Raw genomic sequence first — 13,563 nt, 5'->3', positions numbered from 1 at the left:
GTTTTTTTAAATATTGGATAATCACTTAAATGACATTATTTGAAAAGTTTACAGGGGAAACGTCTGAAAAGTAGCAAATGATTCTCTTTTTATCGGTGTAAAATTGTAGAAAAATAAAGATAGTGCCAGACTGAAATACTCCAAAGTACAAGGACCTGGAAGTAGTACTTGAGTGAAGTATTGGAGTAAATGTTTTGAGTTGCTTTCCAGCGCTGCTCACCAGGGGGCGCTGTGGGTCTGTCAACAAGCAGCCAAAGCCCTTGCTCTGTTGTTCTGGATGTGGTCGAACAGATTCCTCTCATCACCTGGAAGCCGACCGCCGGGGATGTCTTCATGAAAAGAATAACATGGACACGCAGGGCAGTTCGACCCGCCGCACAACACCGTGCCTTGTGCTCGTCTGAGCTGCTTTAGAAAGCAACCGCAACTCGTTTCCTTCAGCTTCGTCAATGCACAAAGACGCAGCTGCTGTGCCTCGCACCGGACACCGACGGAGATTTTGTCGGGACGTCAGGGAACGAACCTGCTTCTCTTGTCTAGCGGTTAGATTTTGACGTGTCTTTTCCCGGTGCCGCGGAGGTCGCGTTGCCCCCAGTGGGCTGTTGGGGGGCTGGCTGCTCGGCCCGGTGAGGAAGTAAACGGACGCAGTGCCGGTTACTTCTACAGGAAGTGGTCCTGAAATAGGTGACGAAAGTAATGCCGATTTTTTTTTTTTTTAATTGAGCCCTTTTTCCAAACACTGAGGGAAAACACTGAAAAGCTGGTTTATAGAAAAGCGCTCAAACAAAGAAACCACCAGTGTGGGGGAAAGTAACTAAGTACATTTATTAAATCACTGTACTTAAGTACTATTTTCAGGTACTTGTACCTTACTTGAGTATTTCCATCTTAGGCTACTTTATACTGCACTACATTTTCCAATAATGTAAATATATATAATGATCAACACTTACAGGGGACGTTTTTCTGCATAAAACGTACTTTCATTTTTGATATCTACAAGTACATTTTGTAATAGAGGTTACAAAATTTTTTTTGAGGATCTACTCAAGGATTTTGATGACTTTTACTTGTAATTAACCATTTTCAGTACTGGAATGTATTCTAGGTACATTTATTCAAGTGCAGTACTTAAGTAGAGTTTTGAGGTTCTTGTACTTTACGCTAGTATTTCCATTTTAGGCTGCTTTATAGTTTTACTCCATTACATTTATTCGACAGCTTTAGTCACTTATCACTTTTCAGATTAAGATTTTACATACAAAACATATGGCCACTTTATAAAACATGATGCATTATTACTGATTAAACTACCCAGCAGAATATGAAGTCGTTAAAATGGCCTCTACCTCAACCAACTAACTATTGCAGTTGGTTGAGGTGTACGATATTTACCACTTACATAGTAATACATCAAAAAAATTACTCAACAATATATTAACACAACACTGACATAGGCCATTATGCATAATGAGCACTTATTTTTGATACTAAACTTTTACTTACTCTGACTTTGGTAAAATTTCGAGATTTTTTTTTATTTTTTTTAATGCGGTACTGCTAGTTTTACTTAAGTAAATAATCTGAAAACTTCTTCCACAACTATGTATTTTTACACTGTTGTATTGCTACTTTTACCTCAGTAAAAGACCATCGTACTTCTTCCACTGCTGGTTTTCACAAGTAAAACACAAGTGGAAACAAAATAATGAAATCGCTACAGCATCGTTACCCGCCCCCCCAAACACACACAAGCTGGAGCCTGAATCGAACGCACCCTCCCCAATGGCGCTGTGTAATTAGACCTGGCGTCTCACCTGGAGCTGGACATACACATTCACCTGAAGAGTGGCTAACTGCGGCTACGCGTCGTGTACTGTCCCATAAACAAGAGCCAACCTGGCCGTCAGCAGTCCAACATCCCCGTACGACGCCTTTGAAGATGAAATGACCCGGTTTGTGTTATTTCGTTTGGTCGCCCGTTAGCATAGCTAGCTGCGGCCGCTAACAGGCACCTGAAGGGCGATGCCAGAGTTCTGCTGCCGCTGCTGGGCCTTCGGGTCGACTCCTCAGCGACTTTGGGAATCGCAACGCAACGCAACGCCAAAGCCAAAACATTTTGCCGCTGGTGCTAACAATTTTTTTTGGCTGTTGAGTCGGATTTGTACAGGAACCAGAGAAACATGGCGGGCCGGCAGGAGGCTGCTGGTTTCTTTGCTGTCCTGCAGAACTCTGAATTCTGTGATTTCTGAATTAACTTCTTGCAATGGCTGGTCTCCTTTTGTTTTGATTGTTTGGTGCTGTTTGAGAGGTTTTTTGTTTTTTATGGGCTGGAAGTTCACAAAAAACCAACTGGTGACACAGTTGCGAGTCTGGGGGAACCTCAGTATATCTAGTTAAGTTTTGGGCAAATTACATGTGGTGTTTTTTATTTAATTTTTTTTGGAAGTGAAATTAAGTAAATAAAACCCCTACAGAAAACAGAAATAAAAAAATGAGCCTTCAAATTTTCAGTCTTAAAATGTTAATGCACTTGTTTTATGCCATTGTGAACTGGGTTTTGGACGTTTGGTTGCACAAAACCAGGCATTTGAAAAAACACCACCTTGGACTTTTTTTTTTTTTTGACATTAAATAGACTGAATGAATAATCTAAAAAACAGTTGGCAGATTAGTCGATAATGAAGATTTGATTTGATTTGATTGACTGAAAGTTGCAGCTCCATGGTCAACAAAATTCCCATTTCCTCCTGGCAGTTGATATTGGTTCCTTTTTGCCATGACAGTGGTGGTTTCCTTATTTGCCCTCAACCAACCTCTTATTGTTATTATTACTGACCACAAAGGTCCCTTAACCTTAATAACATGAATTTAACCCATACCATGATGTTTCCCTAGACCAGACCAAGTGGTTTTTGTGCCTGAACCTTAACCGTTGAGGGTGGTTGTATTTTTTTTCAAACAGTGATGCTGACAGGAAAGCAGATGGAAAATTAATTAATTTCTGACACAAGCAGGGGTGATGGTATTGTATGTCCTCCAGTAATACACAAAAACGTGTTTGGCCTTCATGGAGACAACTGGGTTGGGTCGAAATTTGTCACGAACATTCAAGAAACACTAAGGATAATTAGCAACATGTAGTAGTTGTTGAATGTTTTACAGTAATCAAATGAACCTTTTTACCCAAACGATGAATCTTTAATTTTCAAAAGATAAAAAACACCACTACCTTTCACTTTCTTGCAACCAAATTTTGGTTCTGATATAGTTCTATCACATCTAGAAGTTATTTGGTGCTGCAATAAAAGTTGAGTGCCACAGATCTTGCTAAATATAGCTTCAGTGCTGAAAACCCCCCTTTTTGAGATAGTTTGATGGTATATTTTTCTAAGAAGGATTTTTTAAACTTCCTTGAAACTTTTCATTACAGATTTGTAAACAATTCAGAGATGTTACATTACTCCTTCATTGTTTAATAATTTTTTTTAAATTTGTTTGCAGGTAGGGAGACACTGACTGAGCCAGGGAAGAAAAAGTACTACTTTCAATCACAATGGCTAGCGCAGTAACCGAGCAGGAGGGGCACCGAAACAGCCTAATGATCATTCTGCACTCGCAAAAATGGGACCAAGTGAAATTTTAACTCTCAAACAATGGTCGCATATGCCACCACTTTGTTTGGAGTTTGGAGCCCTGAGTGTTTGTCATCTGTAACTGTCTTAAATAATTAAAATCACTATGCTCTGTAGTACCTACATGAAGTCAGTGTAAAAGATTTGGGTTCACAGCCTGGCCACTGGTCACAGTAGTAGTTGTGCATCTGGATTTGTGAGGGGGTTTATGATGGGAGTCGGTGAAAACTGCGATAATAACCATAATTAGCTTGTAATTGGACTTTGCAACAGTGACCTGTCACTGGCAGGTAAAGAAAGCAGCTGTTTGATGTTTTCAAGACTCAAATAGTGCAGCTGGTTTCAGAAGGCTGTTGCTACTGTGTCTTGTCTACATCTGACTGAAACGTTGCTTCCTTCTCCCAAGTGTGGAGGTTAAGTTTGTGAGGGAACTATTTGCTGTTTTAATCTGTAAATGTGACAGAGTCTTTAAATACAAACAGTGGCTACAAATGACTGTTTATGGCCCTTCTAGGGGTCTATTAAACCTTCTAGGTTAATAAACTACTGGTTTTCCTTACAGGAGTTCCTTTGTTTGCTGGTCAAAGTTTTGCTGTCCTGAGCTTCACCTCAACATTTTACTTACCAATGTATCTGCAATGCATTTGAATGGGAATAACATTTACCATTTGGTAGAGGTTTAACGGAGGGAAAAAAAAAAGAAAACAATCTTAAACAAGTCTGGGGGTGGTTAAAATAATAAGGGTTATGCAGCAGTTGAAAATTACTGAAGAGAGCATTTTTACTTGTAATGATATTTTCGTCATATTCTTAGAAATTGGAAAGAAGGATTGGAATAAAGAACAGACAACAGAGCATGCTAGGGATGCTCCAGGTCGCTCCACTGGATCGGCATTGGCCTCAGAAACTAATCTTATTAAATGGTCCAGGTATCAGCAAGCCGTGACTGATCTACATTAATGCTAAATACCGTTTTTCTGTTCTGCCTCGTCCATTTGCTTTGGAGCTAACGTCATTTTGAAAGCAGCGGTCAACCTTTATTGTTTAACCGCGTTGAAGTGTCAACGATGACATTTACTCTGTTTTTTCTAAAACTAGATTCAGGCATGTTCTACACTTTTTGTCGAGAGGTTTTTTTTTTTTTTTAAACGCTGCGTTTAACAGAACAGTTTTCAGTAACGTGAGGAAGAACCGATGCGTAGTTACAGCCTCGTGTTTCCGGAATGATCACAATCATTTCCACACAGAGGTTTACAAGATGTCAAATTTGGGGAAATCTCATGGATACTGGGTTTGAGAATTGTTATCACGGGAGAATAAGCTGATTGCCTCATCCCTAAAGCAGACTAATGATAACACTCCCCGTTTTTTAAGTAATCTCTTTACTGTATTTGTGTGTACAGTACGATGGCTTTAATGGTTGTTCAACCCCCAGATATACTTCTTTCAAATGAAATCCTACAGTTGGCCGTAGAATGCTTTATGAGGCCTTTGATGCCTTATCTCTCACTCGGTATATTTTCAGTGAAGCAACACTAATCATACCTACCTTTTTTTAGATTTAAAAACAGTTTCACTAGACCTTCAGCTAGACAAACATAGGTCAAAGGTCCTAGGCAAAAACCACACATGAATCTTTTGAGCTTAACTATGCACAGGGTACTACGTCCCTATATCATATTTCATAATTTGTGCATGAGACTCTAGAGGTAAACTGACGCAGAACAGATGAGATGGACCTCACCGCGAACAAAACAAACAAAAACGATAAAGCAGTAACATGTACATAAGCCAGACGTTGACAGCGACTACAGTATATTCAAAAGCCTGAACACCCCACCACTTTTGGATTGCTCTCTTTAAAGTCAGACATTAAGCACTGATACCAGCGGCATCCCTCAGACTAAACAACCAGAGTAATTGATGTGTTCCGTGGTTTCATGGAAAATACTCCAGCTTTGACCCCATGCGTGGTCACGGGGCATTGGAGCATGATTCAGAGTCTGTACGGAAGGATTTATTAAACTCTGTGAGTAGACATTACGGTGTGCATCTTTTATCTCTCTGGAGGTCAAAGGTCAACTATTACTCATGGATAGGGATTGTGCATAGATGGTAGTGATTTGAACTGACTGAATGTTCCTGTTTGAGAAATGTTGATTGTTCTCCGTGTAACAGTTTCTAGAGCTGCAACTAACCGTTATTTTGAAATTAGGTTAAATTAGTAGCAGAATAATCACCTGGTCTATAAAATATCAGCAAATCACCAATTTATTCACAGTCACGATTTCCTACAGCCAAAAGATAGTCTTAACGTTGCTCATCTTGTCCGACCCACAGTCCCAAACTCAAATATATTCAGTTTATAATCACATAAGAAAAAGAAAAGCAGTAAATCCTCACCAACGAGCTGAAACTAGGTAACGTTTGGCATTTTTGCTTGACAAGTGACTCAAAACCTTTGATTGATAATCAGAATAGTTAGTGGTTAATAGTAGCTGATTAATTTTTTGTCAGATCAACTAATCGCTTAATGGACTAGTCACTTCAGCTGTCGTGGTTTCTAATCTGAAAGGAATTGATGATTTGGTTCATTCAGTTATTTAAAATCCTATTATAGTCTTCGGCATTGTTCATCATTTTCTAACATTTTACTGACCAAATGATTAATTGCTTAATCGCACAAATCTACACATTCATTTTGATCAAAATAGTCCTTAGTTGCGTGCCTAAATTGATTTAGCATTTTTACTTTTTATGTGGTCTTGCTGGTCAGAGTTTGTTGATTTTATGGGTAATCGTTTTGACTTTTCCCTTGATGATGAAAAGCAGTCAAGATTTGATTCTCCAAGTCTTTTCCTGTGCGTGTTTGTCACGCTCTTTGTCTTCCCATAGATTCAGGTGGGTGACGTGTTGGGTGGTTCTTTCAAGTTTTTGTGCCATGCTAGTGACGTAGATCAAGGAATGGCGGTGTCGGGTAGTTGGTCTTCCCAGCACTTTGATCCAGACTGAAACATCTCAAAAACGAATGGATGGATTTCCACGAAATGTTGTACAGACAGTCAGGGTTCCCTGAGGATGAATTGTCATGACTTGGGTGATCCCCGGACTTTTCCTCTAGTGCTACCAGCAGAACAAAGTTTTAACTTATCCGGTGAAATATGTCAACATCTACAAGATGAATTGGCAATACATTTTGTAGAGATTAAAGATGCAGTGATTAATTGATTGATCGATTTATTTGACCAATAGAAAATCAATCAGCTACTATTTTGATAATTGAATGATCATTTTAATCATTTTTCAAGCAAGAAACCTTTGCCATAACTGATTGTATTTTTGCGATTCGGACCGTTTGTTGAATAAAACAAGGAATCTTAATACATCTTCTAGGGCTTTGGGACATAATAGTGAGCACCTTTCACTGTTTTCTGACATTTTATTGACAGACTGATTAATTGAGAGAATAACTGTCAGATCAACTACCTCTGCCAAAGAGGTTGTTTTCACCTGTGTCTGTTTGATGGTTTGTTTTTTTTATTTGTCAGCAAGATAACGCAAAAAGTACTGAACTGATTTTTACCAACTTGGTGGAGGGACGGAGCATGGGCCAGGGAAGAACCCATTACATTTCGGTGCTGATCCCAGAATTTTTCATTGCTTTACTTAATATTGCGAGATACGGCGTCTTTGCCTCGGCGGAGGTATGCGCTCTACTGAGTGCCATTGTAGTTAATACAGAAAATAATCATTAGCTGCAGCCTTAGTATGGACATTCATTGTTGCTAGAGGATGAATCGTAATGATGCGCCTCCAGCAGGTCGACATTTGTGGTTTTCAGTGAAATATCTCAACTATTGGATGGATCGCCATGAAATTTAACACACGATCCCCTCAGGATGAATTGTGTCAATCTTGGTGATCCTCTGACTTTCCATTTAGTGTCATCTGGTTCGAATTTTGATTTGTCGAATACTCTGAAATTGTGACCAAATACCCGAAAACCTAGTGACATTCCCATCAGCCTCAGCTGTGATTTGTGTTTGGCGCTAATTAGACGTGGTATTCAGAGCTAAGCGTATCCCACGATGTACCATGGACCACTGCTGCACATCAGACCAGTTGTTGTTGGTTGTTGGTACAGACATTAATCAACAGGCCATCAACAGACACGAAGAAGTTAACGTTTGACGTGTGGGGTTCAGTTTGCCCATTATGTAACTGATTAGAGTAAAACTGCATATCTGACACTAGTTTTTGAGAAATCTGTTACATCCTTAAACGTTCTATCAAACTGAAACCATTCAAAATAAAATCATGTTTCGTCTCTTTTATATACAGTACCTGTGTTTCTGGATAACTCAGTTTGATTGCTTTATTAATTGTATCACTCCTCAGCTCCTCAATGTGTGGTTTGTCATCTGATTGGAAAAATGTATGCTTCATCCTACTCAATTACTTACTTCTTAGATCGAACCATCTGAGCTCAATTTTTGCAGTGTACAGTATTTTTTTTTTTTTTTTTTTTTAATTTGCATGAGTGAGGGGATTCCCTTATGAATCAAGTGTGTCCCAGTCAGCTCTAATAAACCTCCACACGCTTTCAGTCATCATAGGGCAATGTGGCAGTTACTGGAAATACTTCACACACGCAGGTACCAGCAAATACAGCAAGTGCGGGTGTCGGGAAATGCCCATGATAAATAGTATACCCGCGTAACATCAGCATGTTAGGATCATCATTGTGGGCTTGTTAGCGTGCTGACATAACTCAAAGCACCACCGTGCCGAAGTACAGCCTCACAGAGCAGCTGGCATGGCCTTAGAATCCCAGTCGTCTTCTCTCTACTAGTGGCAAACATAAATGAACTTTTGAGAGTCCATTCCTGTTTACAGTATTATGTAGCCTTTGTAATCTAAACATTTACTCGTGCCGTCATGGTTGACGTCTGCTGCCCTTGTCTCACTCAAATGAAGACATATTTTCATAATGGCAATCTTCATGGCACGCTTGGTCTCCAGTATTTGTTGGCCTTTAGTCAAAGGGGATTAGAAAGAACACCTGCAGTTCCTCTATTTATTTAGTCTTCATACTTTTGAAAGTTGTTTTCCAAGACCTTGACTTTAAGCAAAGGACAGTGTGTAGTTGCCAGGAAGCACTGCAGTCAACTGAAAACAGCCAACTGAAATTGGCTCACAGATAGATTATTGTAAATCCCCCGGCTAGTAATGTATTTTCTGCAATTTTGCAGTTGATGGATTTCTCTAGACACAGTTATTAAACACAGATACAAATTCACAAGCAAGTCAAACAGTAAAATGTTTGCAGTCCAGGCTGTAAACAATTCCAAGTGTAGCAGCATGGTGATCCTACGGATTTAACAGGAGCCACAGTTTCCATTTCCGTGTTCTGGATACTGTTTTACTGCTTGAGCTTCAGCCAAATGAGCTGTGGCTAGAGTTTGGTAGCATGATTAAGACCATGAAAACGCTTCAGCTGTTCTGCTTTTTGTCAAGCTATATTCATAATTTATTGATGCAAATACTGGTTCTGCTAATCCATATAAGCTATAGTCATATAGCCCGAAATCATTGGCATAATAATTAGACGGTTTGAGCTGAAATGATCAATATTTTTTAAAATCATTTTTCAAGCTGAAACACCAACCATTCTTTTTGCAGCTTCTCCATTGTGAGGATTTGCTGCTTCCCCCTGTTTTATTTAACCTGTATTTTTTAACACGCATAATGATGATGGTGATGATGATAATGGTCTTTTATCATTCTTGCTACAAGTCCTACGAGGAAAAGGACATTTTAAATATGTTTTAGTTTTGCGGGTCAAAAATTCTATTCCACCGGTGGCATGATGTTTTTTGGGGTTGACCGGCCATCCATCCATCCCATTCTCTTGAATGCGATATCTCGGGACTGCCTTAAAGGAAACTTCTTCAAATTTGTCACAGACGTTCAATTGGATTCAAGAATGAACTAATTAGATTTTGGAGGTCAAAGGTCAAGGTTACTGTGACCTCATAAAACACATTTTTGGCTATAAATGAAGAATTCATATGCTTATTAATATAAAATACACTGAATACCTTTTTATAAAATTAGATTCCTTCAAAGTCTTCCACACATATATGAGTCTGGACAGACATGGATGTAAACTTGACTCGTTGCCGGAGGCATACAACTGTGATGCATACTAGTTAGATGAATAAATAGTTTATGTACCTATTAGCACCAACTCACGAAATCCCCATTTCTCCTCATGTAAATTGGGGCCATGTCTTTGCACATGTAAGTTGCAACGACATCCGTTTATCTCCTTCCATCTTCGTGGTTCTTTGCCATATGGTTTGCCGCAGGATAAGGCCTCCTGCCACATCTGAGTCTGGGGTTTGTTTTCGAGCACTTGACCTAGTTCTGTGGCTCTCATCCATAGTTCTCCCTCTGGATCCTTTGACATAGTTCTCGCTTAGGTAATAAAGAGGTTATTGGTGTTTGAGTCTGTTGTGGGGACCAGTCTGTGGTACAATTTGCAAAGTTTTATGGTCCTTGTCAGACTTTTCATACCCAAACCGCATCCATGCAACAGAAGTAGCCCCTCTTTTAGGTACCTGCTCTTCGTTTTGTCTTGGCTGGTTGGAATCCGCCTCCTGTTTGGAATGACCCCGTTCTGTGTCACATTCACCAGGTAATGAAACTTTTCCTAGAGGTAGTAGTAGTTTTCTAGTCTGGTACCAAAGGTAGCATTAGGGAATCTGCTGATTCAACTGATGTACACCCACAGTTTTTCTCACCATCCCCCACTTAAGAACAATTCATGAACCCCCTAGTATTTATTGCCTTTCTAATTATTTCATTCAAGAGGTCTTTTCACGATCCTGAATATCTAAGGATGCTTGCACAAGCTGTTGCACATTAGATCATTTTATCCTCAGAAATGTTAATACTCTCTGTAATTCTCAGTGTTTTTCATTTGGCCAGCATTGAGCCACTGCTGCACAGCAGGAGTAAATACCATTTATACTGACGGGTTAACCGAATCAAACCTGCTACTGTCCATCACTGAGTGGCCTCTCAGTGAGGCAACTCGCCCTCCCTTCCTCCTGCCAGCGTCCGCTTCTCCTTGTAGGAGATTAGCAGTTTGTGCTGTGTAAATCACACAACTCTGAAGCTGATACCCCCCTTTCCTCTGTGTTGTGCTGATAACATCACAAATGCAGAACATCAAGACCACCCGACTTCCCAAAGCCACTCCAGTCTAAGAATGGTTTATGTATTCTTTATTCTTTATTCTATTCTTTATTCTTTATGCGGTATTGTGTTCTTGTCTGTTAACCATGCCCCACATCGGCCGACTAAATGCTTGACAGCACTGAAATTAGGTCAGTCCCCGGGGTCTTGTCAATACATAATTAAAAAGACAGGATACAGACAGACTTCTCTCGCACTCACTATGTTCACTGAATGAACCATCAGGGTTGGATGTATCAGGATGTAGGTTACTCACCGTCATTCGCTGAAAACATTTAATATATCTTTGTGAAATTAGTAAGAAGTGTAATTATGACTCTTGGTAAGATGAATAACTGCGCACCCTTTTTTTTTTTTTTCCACAGTACCCAGGACATTCTGTTAATCGGATAACTATTACTCATCAGATCTGACACATAAAGGCTGAATTATGTCGGACCTGCTGATGTCAGTGGTTCCACCGCTGAAAATGGAGCGTTTGCATGACCAGAGGGTAACTCATCTGCAGCTGATTAATCCTCCAACTGGACAGCCGGGAGCTCATTCACATGAACACACTTTCTCTGTAAAATATAACTCATATGTTATTCGGCCTCTTTGTTAAGCCTTCCTTAGGATTTGTAATACAATATATTAGGGTTTGTTTCTCATCTTATCAGAGAAAACATAACGAATTGCATCCAAAGCTCTGAAGTGTCTCAGTGTCCTTTGATCACTTTTATAGAGCGGTCTTACTTTTTGAATTAGATATTTTCCCGTACACGTAGAATCGTGATAAGATGAGTCATGCATACTGAATGCCACAGTTAACAAAAGAGAAACACAGTTTAGGGAGGCAAGGCGAATACATTTATATCGCACGTTTCAACAACAAGGCCATTCAAAGTGCTGAACAATAGAAAGCTAAATGTTTCATTTGTTGATGAAGGCGTGGCTGGGAATCTAAAGGTGGGCGGAGAATATGGACAGAATCCATTTTGCTGTATTTTCCACTGGCTGGTTTGCGACGACAATGCGTCGTTTTTGCCTCCGTTGGTGCAGTGCGCTAGCCTGATAATCAGACTGAATTGCCATTTCATCTCAGTTCCTTAATTCAGCCTTGCATTGTGTTCATTGTAGCCCAGCCAATCCTGGATTCTTGAGTTTGACACTGATATAGATACTTTTTTTTTTTACATAAACAACCTTGATATGTTCCTTCCCTAGATTTAAGTAGATCCATGGTGATTTAGAGGTTTTTAAAATTTTTACTTACTGTTGCTTGTCAGCGAGAGATATACCATCAACTGGAACAAGTCAACAATGTCACGTTACCGGGTGGTTTTACTTAGTCCAATAAAGCATAGCATGTCACACATCCTCTGGTGAACCTGTTTGACACTGTGCTTGTTTCTTCTTTCCACGCTAGAATCAGTCATCTGTCAAATAACGTAGTAAATGCTCTGCTGAATCAAATGTGCGTCTGAGCGATTGCATTGCGTGTGCTGGAATCAAATAACAGAGGAATTTCAATATGATTGAATTTGAGTAATTGATAGATTTTGCTACACCAATTTGTAAATTAATCGAGAATGGTACGATAAGATAAGATAACGTTGTATTGATCCTGGGGGGGGTGAAGTGTTATAGCAGCGTAAAAAGAAACAGGCCATGCAAAGTAGATACAAAAGGAATAGAGCAAGCGTGGAAATAAAACAAATATATAAAAGTAGGGAAGACCCCCCCATATATCAAAATAAAATAAAATCTCTACACAGATACAAAAAAAAAACAGTGAGTGGGGAGCAAACTGTAAAACAAATTGAAATTAAAAGATTATTTATATATATTTGTGTGTGTGTGTGTGTGTGTGTGTGTGTGTGTGTGTGTGTGTGTACATAAGTATAGATATATATGTGTACGTATGTGTGTAAGTAAGTATGTATGAATGGATGAATGAATGAATGAATAAATAAAACAAGTACATAAATAAATAAAATATCATTCTTAATGCAGAGAAAGATGAGAAATTTGATATATAATATAATGATAACCACAACAATAATAATGAAAGGTATACAATAACTATAGGACAGTAGATTATACAGTAATAAATATCGATATAGTATGGTGTGTGTATATATAAAAAGTGACGTAATGTAGTAAAAGTAAGCAAGCTGGCAGCAGTACTAAAAATGACAGAAGTTAGGCGGGTAGTATATAGTATAATGGGACAGTATATCGATAACTATAGGATAACGGAATACACAAGGATGTAGAATATATAGGGTGACATAACATGTATCACAGTAAGAGTATTATAGTTGGGCACTGTATAATAAGTAATAATACCTATACAACAACAGCAGTAATAACATGACGTTAAAAGATTCGATCAATAAACTCGAGTCTAATGGTATCCAACGATTCTTTAACTTTCCATCACCAGTAGTTGTGAAGCTTACTAGTACCTTTTGGTAGAATTCACATATTCATTAATCACCTATATTGTTACATCCAAAATAGCTGTCGTCCACTAAAATAAATAAAAGGTCAGGTTCCAGGACCAGAGTGTATTTTATTGGTGTTCTTGGATCAAGTAGCTGTGTTCAACAGCTTCCTGAGATCTTCCAGGGCTGCCTGGGGCCTTGTGCTTTTTGGAAAGACTCCTGGAGAAAAGAGGAGA

The 13,563-nt window shown here is 39.2% G+C and overlaps 1 long non-coding RNA gene across 1 annotated transcript; it reads left to right on the top strand.

Annotated features, from left to right (window-relative positions):
* The first annotated feature begins 1,751 nt into the window (after nt 1-1,751).
* LOC120806497 lies at nt 1,752-3,754 on the top strand. Its single transcript, XR_005709707.1, has 2 exons — nt 1,752-1,955; nt 3,505-3,754. It is a non-coding gene; the product is annotated as an uncharacterized LOC120806497 (long non-coding RNA).
* Nucleotides 3,755-13,563: the final 9,809 nt, after the last annotated feature.

The sequence above is a fragment of the Xiphias gladius genome, chromosome 20, assembly GCF_016859285.1.
Source record: "Xiphias gladius isolate SHS-SW01 ecotype Sanya breed wild chromosome 20, ASM1685928v1, whole genome shotgun sequence".
Classification (NCBI taxonomy): domain Eukaryota; kingdom Metazoa; phylum Chordata; class Actinopteri; order Istiophoriformes; family Xiphiidae; genus Xiphias; species Xiphias gladius.
This window is presented reverse-complemented; position numbering and strand designations above follow the sequence as displayed.